At 32.2% G+C, this 12,390-nt stretch overlaps 1 long non-coding RNA gene across 3 annotated transcripts; it reads left to right on the top strand.

The window, feature by feature from the left end:
• Positions 1 to 4,438: 4,438 nt before the first annotated feature.
• Positions 4,439 to 10,194, top strand: LOC115989101. 3 transcript variants are annotated; one of them, XR_004091779.1, is made up of 5 exons: positions 4,439 to 5,876; positions 6,650 to 6,730; positions 7,892 to 8,231; positions 8,913 to 9,031; positions 9,123 to 10,194. It is a non-coding gene; the product is annotated as an uncharacterized LOC115989101 (long non-coding RNA). The 3 variants fall into 3 exon arrangements; XR_004091778.1 differs by having other exon boundaries at positions 8,913 to 9,344; positions 9,606 to 10,194; XR_004091777.1 differs by lacking the exon at positions 9,123 to 10,194 and having other exon boundaries at positions 4,439 to 4,793; positions 5,768 to 5,876; positions 8,913 to 9,063.
• The last annotated feature ends 2,196 nt before the right edge of the window (positions 10,195 to 12,390 follow it).

Here is a 12,390-nt window from a genome sequence, read left to right as displayed (position 1 = left end):
ATCTAAGCTTTGAAGGATAGAGAGTGTGAAATTCAAGTTGAGGGTCTCCAATCTCCATTGCAGACGAGGAGGACTTCTGAAAATGTTGCAAGTGGCATAGGGGTTCGAATCTTTTTTTCTTTTCCCCTTTTATTTTTTGGATGACCACACTAGATTTTGGACGGCACACAAAGAGACCAAGAGAGGGGCTATTTAGTATTTACGCACTCATCTTTCAATCCAAAGTATAATATAAGGGGTATTTTATCAAGCACATGACATGGCCTACTCCAAAATTTGGCCAATTCTAAATTAATTTGCTAAGGATCCATAGTCCACCTAACAATTTAGGATTAAGGTTTGTTGTTAATGTTATCAAGCACTTGACATAAGCTCTGTTACGATGAATACAAATCATTTATCTTAATTTTTGTTTTTCACTTTATACTACATAAATCATAACTTGACATCCTTTTTCCCTTTTCCTTGTGCATGTGTATTTATTTCTTTGTTTCTAAAAATAATAATAATAATAATAAAAGTAATTGTCTCATATTGTTTAAAAAAATGTGTTGTGCGTAGTATAACTTACCCTAAACTCCTTTAAGGGTGTTTTTGATTAGAGATGAAATATAATAGATGGAAAACCTCGGAGAGAAAATGGAAAAGGATGTTGTTTGGTAAAGAGGTAGGGAGATAAATTTATTTGGTGAGGCCCAGGCATTTTACACTCAGGTCCACCCAAAACTTGTCTCTCCAAAATAGAGAGAAAACTTGGTGGGGGGAGTTTGATGGGTAAATAACAAAATTGCCCATTGCACTAATTTAGTCCAGTTGCCTTGGATTTTTTTTTTTTTTTTTTTGCTTTCCTGCATTTGCCCTTTTAAGGCATTTATTATTAATATTAATAATAATAATATTATTATTATTTTCACTTCCTGGGAATGTTACCTCTTTTTTTTTAATAATTTTTTCTTTTGATTTCCTGGGCCGTATGTGGTGCTATGTTTTGTTTTTTTTTTTTTTTAGCTAGATATGATTTTTTGTCTAGACATAATTTTTATTATTTAATAAATTTGTGTGATTGCCTTTTTTTTTTAATTACTTGTCACTTTTTTATTTTAATTATGCATCATTTTTTAACAAGGGTATATAAGTAATTATACAAACTCACTTTTTTCATTCATCCATTTTTTCATTCCCAACTAAACAAAATAGTGGAAAATTAAAATATTTTTTATTCTCTCACTTTTCTATCCTCTCACCGTTTTCCATCCTTCTACTTTTTCACCTCTCCAACCAAACAGACCCTAAAAGTTACCGTTACTTTTGAGTGGAGTTTGTGGTGTGTCTTTATATAAGAACATCTTTCCCTCTCTCATATGTGTTTTTGTTTCTTTAAAAAATAAAAATCATAACTTCACACACACACACACATATATGGAGAGAGAGAGAGAGGTGTTGCGTCCACAATATTTTTACAACAAATCATAGGTGGTTAGTTATTATTGGTTCAAATTTGAACTTAACACTAAGATTAAATTTTTGCTCTAAGAATAACAACCAGTAACAACCTACCACTAAGGATTTGTTGTAAAAATGTTGTGAAAATGTTGTGGACATATCATTTCTCATATATATATATATATACGCTTTTACTTTTCTCATAAAATTTTTAAAAAAAAAATCTAAATTGACACCTTAAATTGTTATGGAAAATTGATCATCAATGGTTGCACACTTTACAGAAAATTTCTTTTTGGTGCTAAACCTAGAAGGTATTTTTTTCCATTTAATTGGAGACATGAAAAATTCTTCAAGCTAAGTCTTGCAATTTAAATTAAATAATAATTATTTTATTTTTTACATATAATATAATTTCAACAATTCGCAAACATAGGACTTTGATAAAAACATCTCTGTCAGGCCCATCATCGATTAATTTATGGGCTTTGAATGGTCGCTTAATGATTCAAACACAAGTAGCTAAAATAAAAACTAGTTCGAATGTAAGAGCATCCACAGCAGGTGTAACAAACGTGCCAAATGTCAAATATTTGGCACATTTACCACACCAAACACAAAAATAGTGTTTTATGAGATGTGCCAAATCTCAAAAATTATACAACATGACTACAGTACTGTTGCAAATTTGCAACGGTATGGACAAATGTTGCAAAAATTTTATTGTTTTATATTCTCTTTTCTCTCTCCTCTCTCTTCATTTTTTTCTTTTCTCTTCTCTCTCACTCTCCGGTTCCCTCTCTCTTCGACCAGTCATGGATGTTCAACGGCAGCGAAGACGACATAACTCCGATGACAATAGCGCGCTCTGCCACGCTCGATCTCGCTGATCTCACCCTCTTCCCTCTCCTTTCACTCTGCCTCTCTCTGGTTGTGGGGTTTTTTTTTTTTTTGTGCTACAATTTGGGTTGATCTGATGGTGGTGGTGGGTTGTGGGCTATGGGCGGTGACAGTGGCAGTGGTGGTGGGCTGTGGGGGTGATGGCCGGTGGTGGCTGTCGGTTTTTTTTTTTTTTTTTTTTTTTTTGGGCTGCAATTTGGGTTGATTTAATGGTGGTGGTGGGCTGTGGGCTATGGGAGGTGACAGTGGCAGTGGTGGTGGGCTGTGGGGGTGATGGCCAGTGGTGGCTGTTGGTGTTGTTGATGATAATGGAGGGTGGGATAATATATTATTTTAATGTGTAGTAAATATTATTTTAATGTATAGGATTGAATGATAAAACATCTGATAAATAAAATGTTGTAAAATGATGTGGTAAAATAATAAAGTAGGTCTTTAGCGTGGCAAAATGACATTTTTTTTGCAACATTTGCTGTGGATGCTCTAAATGAGCAAACAACTTGCATTAATTCAAGTGTTAGATACAAGCAATTCTGAACCCGAAGTCTAAAGAAGTCAAACTAATTCTAAATGCTAAAAGAAGATTAAAAATGAACCATAAGGGAATATATATATATATATATATATAATGGAAATTTGGTTACTGTTTTCTAATCTTGACACAAAGTTTTAAGACCCCAATTTTTTTTTAAAATTTTTTTAAAATTTGATATTTAGAGTTAGCAATAATGATAAATTAAGTAACTTAAAACTAATTAGAAGTCACTCACTTTTTGGATAAATCAACCTAACAAGAAACAAGAATTAAATTAGGTCTAAACAAGTTCAAATCATGTTTTTTCTAATGTTGACTCATAAACTTTTGAATGTGGATATTTTTTTATATCGTTATTTTAATATAAAATTTTGAATTTGGTTCCTAGAGTCAAATAAAAAAACTATGTCACCTAATTATTATGAAAACTAAAAGCGACCTTGTTAAAACATATCCATATTGATATTACAATTCAAATTAATGTATGGAAGCCTTACTCTTGCTAAAATAATAAAAAAGGATTTTTAAAGGTACTTGAACACTGTATTGTAATTATAGTATTATAATTAAGTGATTCTATATTTGTAAATTAGTAAGTCATATGTTACACATATAATAACATAATACAGATTTATAATCCTAAGCGTAAATGGTTTTGCTACCAGTTATTCTAGTACAACTTAAAGTAGAGGGAAATATAAAAAGAAAAAGTAATATTAAAATTTAAAACACCAATACAAAATATGAGATATTAAGATACAAAAATATAACGATTTTTTTTTCTTTTTTTGGGCTTAATGATAATATCAATGAGAGAAAAACCACACAAACAAATAAACCAACTCTTTAATTTTGGGCAAATTACAACTTATTCACTTGTGGTTTGACCGAAATTTAAATTATCTATCTATGATTTGAAATTTGACACTTTACCCACCTAAGTTTTGACTGAAATTTAAGTTGTTTACATGTGGTTTGAAATTTCATAGAGCAAGTATTCCATTAGATTCTTTTTGATCTTAATTGATCTTGTATTTTTTTTTTTTTTTTTGTATTTTTGGAGGAGAGGGATATAAAAGTGAAGCAAAATTACATATTTAGCCATATTTTTAACAGATGTGAGTTACAGTATTTTAACTGAGTTAACCTTAGGTTGGTAAAGTGTCAAAATTTAAATCATAAATAGCAACTTAAATTTCGACCAAACTACAGGTGGGTAAGTTGTAATTTGTCCTTTAATTTTTTTAAAACATAAGAACATAAGAACAAAGATTTTTTAATAAATTATTTTCATTACTTTCCAAAAAAATTTTAAATGGTTATTCCATCAATTGGTATTTTGAAAGCACAAAGAAGAAGGGGTGAAAAAAAGAACAATGATTTTTTATTCACCAAAAAAGATTTTAAAATTGGTATTTTAAAAAAAAAAAATTGAAAATCAGCATATCATCTGAGACGTCATTTTGTTTTGGGTTTATATGAAAGAAAGTCGCACGTGCAACGGCTAGTCTATATATAATTTATAAACGGCTAGTCTTTTCAATTCCTCTCTCTCACTTTCCCTCACCCTTTCTCCACTTTTCTCTCTGAAAAAATTCTCACTTTTTTTCTCACACTTTCCCGGATAACCCAATCCATCCCATCTTCAAAAGCAGAAAATTTTCCCTCAAGAAAGTGGTTTTCCTTACCACAAAAACAGACGTATTCAATTCAAGAAACGGGTTCAAAGATTTTCCCCAGAAAATCTGATTCTCTCTCTTCAAATGGGTTTTTAATTTTGAAATACTTAATTTCTTAATTTAATTTAATTAAAAAAAATTTCTTCTGTTTTTGCAGACTACTGACGGTGATGAGGAAGTTATGTACAAAGTTTCCAATCTCTCAAATCAAGAAAAGGGTCTGAAGATTTTCTCTGGTGAGGAATATCCTTTCAAATGTATACGAACTTGAATTAATTTTCATGTTCCTGATGTTTTAAAAGATTTTTCATTTATTTTCTATGTTTCTCCTCTGAAATTTGTGGCATGTACAACAACAAGATTTTTCCCGGCGAAGGGGTTTTATAGACTAATGGGCTTTTCTTTGTGCTTTCATCGGTGTGGTTTTTACTGATTTTGTTGCTAATTGTGAATTTTTTTTTTTTAATTTTTTATATTCTATATACTTGAACAAATTTTGGCACTCACTAGTTATGACATAATTATCCAACATATGGTTTCTTTGGCACTATATATCGTTTTGCATGCTCTTGATCTATTATGTTTGCAACTTGATGCTTTTGTGCCCTTGACTGCTAATTGTTCTGTTGGTTTCCTTCCAATTATTAGGTGCTGAGATACAAGGCTGCTAATTGATCTATTATGAGAACTTTTTTCATCTACTTTTGATATGTAGATCTAGGCTTCTAGAATGTGATCATGTAAGGGTATCTCTGCACAGTATTAGGGGTTATCAATTTCTAGCTTTAGCTTATTGGATAATCTTATTTTTTGGTCTTTTCTGGCCCTTAAAATTAAATTTGCTATTGCTTTTAAGTGTTCCAATGAATCATTGATTCTTCTCCACACCCCGTTCCCCAATGAATAATTGATTCTGTGTGCATGTGTTTGGACTTGATAGAAAACAAGATAGGGTGGAGGGTCCTGGCTTCAAATTTGTATTTCCAACTTATTATTATAAATTTATCAGCTGCTAATCGATTCACTGTATGTGACATTAACTTTTTGCTATTGTTAGCAAAACCTTATTTTGCGATTGACTAGTTCATTTATTTATTTTTTCCGAACAAATTTGAGGCAGTGATGATAGTCATTATTCAGTACTTTCTTTAGCTTTTACTGCATTCCTTAGACTGCTGTGAAAGCAAATTTTGGGTTGAAAAAAACACAGGAAAAACCCAAGTGGTCTGTAGCTACTAAGAGAGATGCTTACAAGTGCTGTAACAAGAGAAATGATTTCTATGCAGTATAGAGACCTTTTTGTATCAACACCCTAAAAGGTTAGTGCATTTTTTTTCCATAACCACCAGAAGTTGGATGCAGAATTTTAATCTTATGAACATGACTCCTTACATATTATTTGGGGATGCTAGCAGCACGACTCACAAGTGCCTCCTCATTTCTTGTTGCTAAGGATTCTCCTGTGAGTCCCACAGACAAAATATGAGATACATTATTTTGGTTGGCATGTTTCTTTGTTTGCTTGTACGGTTCAACAAATGGGTGGCTTTATCATCTAATCACTGCACAAGTGTGATTCTAGAAATATGTATATTTTGTTGACATAAACATATATGCCTGATATTGGTTTACATCTTTGATAAATATATGGAAGCTTTGTATTTATCAATATTTAGTTGGAAGCTTTGTGAACTGGGTATGGAATAGGTTTCTTTGCTGTTTCTCATTTCTATTAGTTTACTGTCTCTTTATACCAGAAACTAAACTACACAAGTATTTTGTGGTTTGCATCATGGTGATATGAGTTGAGTAACTTCTTTGTTGTTTCAATAAGCACAAGTAGAACTCCAAGCTTCAGAATAAAAGGAGTTGAATTTTACAATGGCCTTCTTCATGGGATTTACAAATATCCTTGTTTTGTACTTGTATTGTTATTAGAAAGTATATGTGTACATAATAATGAGCAAATGGTTGAGATACCGTGAAATTTCAAACATATATTGTGTTTGAGTCATTGGGAGTGCTCATTGTCTTATCTTCCCTTTATTTTGCTTTAAATTTTCAAGTCTAATCATGGTCCAAATGCCAACAGACTGAGTTCAAGAGAATCACTTCAACTCTAAAGTACCAGACAAGATGTGTTGCTGCCTTTCCAGATCAGCAAGGTTTCTTGGTATGCAACTGCTTGTAATTTCATTAAGTTTAAATTGTCTATTTATGATTATTATTATTACTACCTTTTTTTAATGGTTGACTTTTGACATTTCAGTTTTCTACTCCCTTATTTTGATAATTCTGCATTGTTTTGATGTTCTCTACTTTCCCAATATGGACAGTGTAATCTATTTGTTGAAAAATGAAAACTTTGTTCTTAGCATGCTCTATATAGATGCACAAATAGTTGATAGAGCATATTTTTTTTAGTGGAGTTTGAATTTAGACATTGATAGGTTAGGGAACTGAGGCTGATTGTTTGTGGTTCAATTAGGGTCTTATCTAGGGTAGGTAACTGAGGCTGATTGTTTGTGGTTCAATTAGGGTCCTATCTAGGGTAGGTACTTTAGAATTTTCTGAGATTGCCTATGTAGTCTTGTAATATATTGAATACATAATCTTTTCTTCCTCATATGCAGCCTGTGGCCTGGTACCTTTCTGTGCTAGGGGTATGTTTTTCCCCAGAAAATCTGATCCTCTCTCTCTCTCTCTCTTCCCGAATGCTCTAAGTTATCCTTAAATAGAAAGTGCTTCTCCAACAACTGAAAGAAAAAAAACACTTTTCTTGGAAATTCAAGAAAAGGGTTTGAAGATTTTCTCAGGAAAGTGACTGCCAGATTTGAATTTTAAGAAAAGGCTATGTGGAACAACAACAAGATGGGGTTTTCCATGCCACCGCTGGCACGGAAGTTGAGGCCAATGATGCCGTACCTGAGATTTTTTTGTGCTTTCATATGGTTTAGACTAAGGGGTTTTTTTCTGGATTCTGATTTGATTGAATTGAATTGCAAGTTCCCGTTGCTTTTTGGAATTTCCTGGTTCTTGAATGTTATTGATTTGGTTCTTGTTACGAAGCTTATCTTAAAAATATTGTGAGAAAAGAGAAGTAGTAATCAAGGAAACATTTATCAAAAAATTTTTAGAATAGCCAAAGAAAATGTATCTGAACTGTGCTGATCATACAGATTTTAGAGACCAGCCTTTCTTCCATAAAAATTTGATAGTTTTCATGTTTGAAGATTACCCATCTGGAATTTTTGTTATTTTCCATTCTGTATTGATTATATATATATATATATATATATTATTAAATGTTTGTTTCTCCAACTACTGTTGATAGATCGGATCCAAGAAAGGCAATTTCCTTGTTCTGGTCTGCCATAAATGCTGGGGACCTGGCTGATAGTGCCTTGAAAGAAATGGCAATTGTGATGAAACAATTGGATCGATTTGATGAGGCAATTGAGGCTATCAAATCTTTTCGTCATCTCTGCCCTTATGATTCCTAGGAATCTCTTGGCAATGTGTTAGTTGAACTCTACAAGGTAAAACTAAAACCAGTTTTATCCAATAAATAGTTTCTTATATTTTACTTGCCATTCTTTGTCATTTTCCTTTCAGCTAGTTACATATATTGGGGCAACAACAACAAGAAAGCTGGAGTGTGGCAAGTATAAATGGTGAGTGTTAATGCTCTTAAAATTGAACAAGTACCATCCTACTTTCTAGGGGAAATTATTGAGAAAAGAAAGTAGGGTGAGTGTAAAAAGGAAAACAAAATATTGTGCTTAAAGAAAGTGGTAGATAGTGTTGGCACTAACAAGAAAGAAAGAAAAGAGTACTGATGAAACATTTCATAGCGTCTTGGCTTTTACTTTAATCCGAGTCTGTGGTTTCTACTTGTGGTTTCTACTTGGGGTTTGTATGCAGAAACTGTGAGAACCAGCTCCTATTTAAAATGTTAAATATCCCATGTGTTGGACCACACTTATTAAGGGGCATTTTGGGTCTATATGAGAGGGATGGTTAGATTTATGGTTAAGTGATTAATTCACCATTTCCTAATGATTTAAGTTTTTGGGACAATCTGTAATTTATCAGAAGTATATGAGTTAATTAGAAGTTTTTTTTTTTTTTTTTCTTCAAAATTTTATTGTGTTAGTTAGGGTGAATTATTTTTTTATATTCAAGCAATGATAAGTTTCTGCGCAGTTACAATGAAAATTTACAATTTTTATGCACCTGAGCATATAATTTTCATATGAGCATATCATCTTTCCTTAAGTGTAACTCATGAAAGTAATTATAAAGAAAACTGACAATTCCTTATCATACTGCTTCATATGTGCCTCCTTGAACAGATATTACAGGACTAAATTTGCAGACAAGAACTTTTACCTTCAAAAAAATAAAAGCAGCCACTAATGATTTCTATTCTGCCAACAAAATTTGAGAAGGTGATTTTGGTCCTGTGTACAAGGTATTACTCGTTCAGCCAAAAAAAAAAAAAAAGGTATTACTCTTACATGGCTGATCCCATTGAGTATTGATTTTCCTGCTTATCCGATAAGGTTCGGTGCAGAGTGAATTACCTGATGGTACTGTCATAGCAGTTAAGCAACTCTCATCTAAATCAAAGCAAGGAAATCGTGAATTTTTAACTGAAATAGGCATGATTTCTTGTTTGCAACACCCAAATCTGGTGAAGCTTCATGGATGTTGTATTGAAGGGGAGCAATTATTGTTAGTCTATGAGTACATGGAAAATAATAACTTAGTCCATGCATTATTTGGTGAGTATTATGTAATCTTGCTTAGCATTGAGCTATTACGAAAAAAAATATGAGATGAAATTTTTTCCATGATTTGAATTTAATTATATGTAGCAAAAAATTAAGTCAGGTGAGCTTATCTGGCTTCCAGACCATCCTTGGATTCTTTTCTTGATTTTCTGGATGGTCAGCTCTATGGGATTCAGATTTGAGTTTTCTGGTTATTGGTTTCTTCTTATTTGAGTAATTGAGTTGACTCAGCAGTATTTTCTTCTTTGGTAGGTCCAGAAATCAATCAGCTTAAACTGGACTGGCCTACAAGGCTTAAGATATGTATTGGGATAGCAAGGGCCTTAGCTTTTTACCATGAAGAATCAAGACTCAAGATTGTCCACAGAGACATCAAAGCTACTAATGTGTTGCTAGATGGAGACTTAAATCCTAAAATATCTGACTTTGGATTGGCTAAACTTGATTAAGAGGAGAAGACCCACATTAGCACCAAGGTAGCTGGAACTATGTCAGTTCCCATCTTATTAATGAACTTCTAGTTATATATGTTATAATTTTAATAATTATATTTGAGGTTAGCAAAATATTCTAATTTTTGGAGTTGAATCATAAGACATTGAGATTTTGATTTGCAATGGATATATGACACCAGAATATGTATTATGGGGTTATCTGACCTACAAAGTAGATGTTCATAAGTTTTGGAGTTGTGGCCTTAGAAGTTCTCAGTGGAAAGAGCAACAGTAATTATATGCCAAGTGACATTTGTGTTTGCCTTTTAGATCTGGTACTTTCTAACTTCCTATCCCTGTTTGATTCATTACACATATATCGTTAATGCTTCAATTATTACTTACTAGTTGAGTAGCTACTAGCAATATTTGCATGATAGTAATAGGATAATTTATATATATCAGTCTTGCCTATCATGTATCACGAAGGCCTATCATGTATCATGGGCGAATGACTGTTCCAGACATGATTCCTAAACCAAGTACCTATAGTGATGATCTAAGGTTTAAGGCCATGAGAGACCTTCGTCGACAAAGGGAAAATCAGAATTTGAGTAGAAACCAAACCCAAAATTCAACAAAAGTCCATACATTCTCCTTTCCCACTATATATATCCATCCAAGATTATTTTGAAATCAGTCCAGAATCTATTCCTGTTTAGAGTGATGAGCATTGCGATTAGTTCTTCATTGAGCATATATATTGTTTATTCTTTAACAATGTCCCTGACTCCCTGTGGCTATTACTGAAGCTTCAAGTATACACATGGATATGATTTGGTATGATAAATCATGGGGGAAAAGATTAAAGTGGGGATGCATGCACTAATATAATGTAATGATGATTTCTGTATAAATTTTTTCTTAGGTTAGAGAGAGAATATGTGGGGATTATTTTTTACAATTTTTCTTGTGTTCTATATATATATATATATATATATATATGTAATAAATGTAATTTTTCTGAGTTACATTATTTACTACACCAATGAAAATTTTAAGGTGATCAAGGTATTCTTTTTCCAATCATGGTACTACACCCTGACAAAATTTATGTCTCTATTACCCTTTATAAGCAACTTTTTATATCAAACCAGTAGAATTTGAATATATATTATTTGGAAAATTCTCAAATTTTTTTGAGTTCGAGTGGGTATGGTATTGTCTCAATTAAGAGAACTTTTGCAAAATAAATTATTCAAACACAAGTAGCTAAAATGAAAACTAATTGGAGTGTAAATGAACAACCAACTTGCATTAATTCAAGTGTTAGATACGAGCAATTCTGAACTTGAAGTTAGAAATCAAACTAATTCTAAATTAATGCTAAAAGTTGATTAAAAATGAACTATAAGGGAATCAATAATATATATATATATATATAAAAAGTGTAAGTTTTGTTAAAATTTTCTACTGTGCACACAGTACACATTTTTAAAAGCCCGCATTTTTTTTTTTTTTTTTTTTTTTTTTTTTTGTTATTCTAATTTTTTTAATTTGATATTTAGAGTTACCAATAATGCTAAATTATGCAACTTAAAACTAACTAAAACTTGCTTGATTTTTGAACAGATCAACCTAACACTAAACAAATTCATATTAATTTAGGTCTGATCGATCTTCTATAAACAAGTTTTAATCATGTCTTTTCTTAAGTTGGCTCATAAACTTTTGAAAGTTCACATTTTTCTATATCATTGTTTTAATATAAATTTTTTAATTTGCTTGCTAGAGTAAAAAATAACTATTTGTGATCTAACTATTATGAAAACTAATTAAGTGCCCGTTTGTTTCCACGTTTTAAACCCAAAAAGCGCTTTTTGAAAAAAGCCGAACCAAAATATGCGTTTGGTGAAGCCCAAAACGCAACTTTTGGGCATAGACCAAAAATAAGGAGAAACGCGGAAATTTTTATGGACCCTCAGGGGTCCATAAATGAAAACGCGCAATGCGCGTTTTCAGTAGGTTACCGTTGCAAAAATAAAATTACGGAAATACCCATCAAATAGCACAAACCCACGGCCACAATCCAAAAACACATACCAAAAATACACATAGAAAGACAGAAAGAAAGAAGAAGAAGATGAAGACGAAGATTAAAATCATTACCCAAAACACAAACCACAATCCAAAAATACAGAAATCAAATAGCACAAACCCACGGCCAAACAACCATAAACACATAGAAAGACAGAAAGAAAGAAGAAGAAGAGGAAGAAGAAGATGAAGACAAAGAAAGACCGAACCTACAGTGTTCAGTTCAGGTCGTGAGGCTTCTCAATTTTCAGTTCAGGTCCGCGAGCAATTTGCTTCACATAAGTCAAGAAGCAGAAGTGGAGATCTTTTGGAAATCAAGTGGAAAAAAAAAAAAAAAAAAAAAAAAGAGAGAGAGAGAAGAAATTGAGAGAGCCGGATAGCTTTGGAATTGAGAGAGCCTTCTGGAAACAAACAGAAAAGGAAAAAGGAAAAAGGAAAGAATGAGAGAATGAGAGAGCCTTCTGGAAGGTGGAGGTGTAGGAAAAAGGAGAGGGCGTGGAAAAAAG

Source organism: Quercus lobata, chromosome 5 (genome assembly GCF_001633185.2).
Source record: "Quercus lobata isolate SW786 chromosome 5, ValleyOak3.0 Primary Assembly, whole genome shotgun sequence".
NCBI classification, from domain to species: domain Eukaryota; kingdom Viridiplantae; phylum Streptophyta; class Magnoliopsida; order Fagales; family Fagaceae; genus Quercus; species Quercus lobata.
This window is presented reverse-complemented; position numbering and strand designations above follow the sequence as displayed.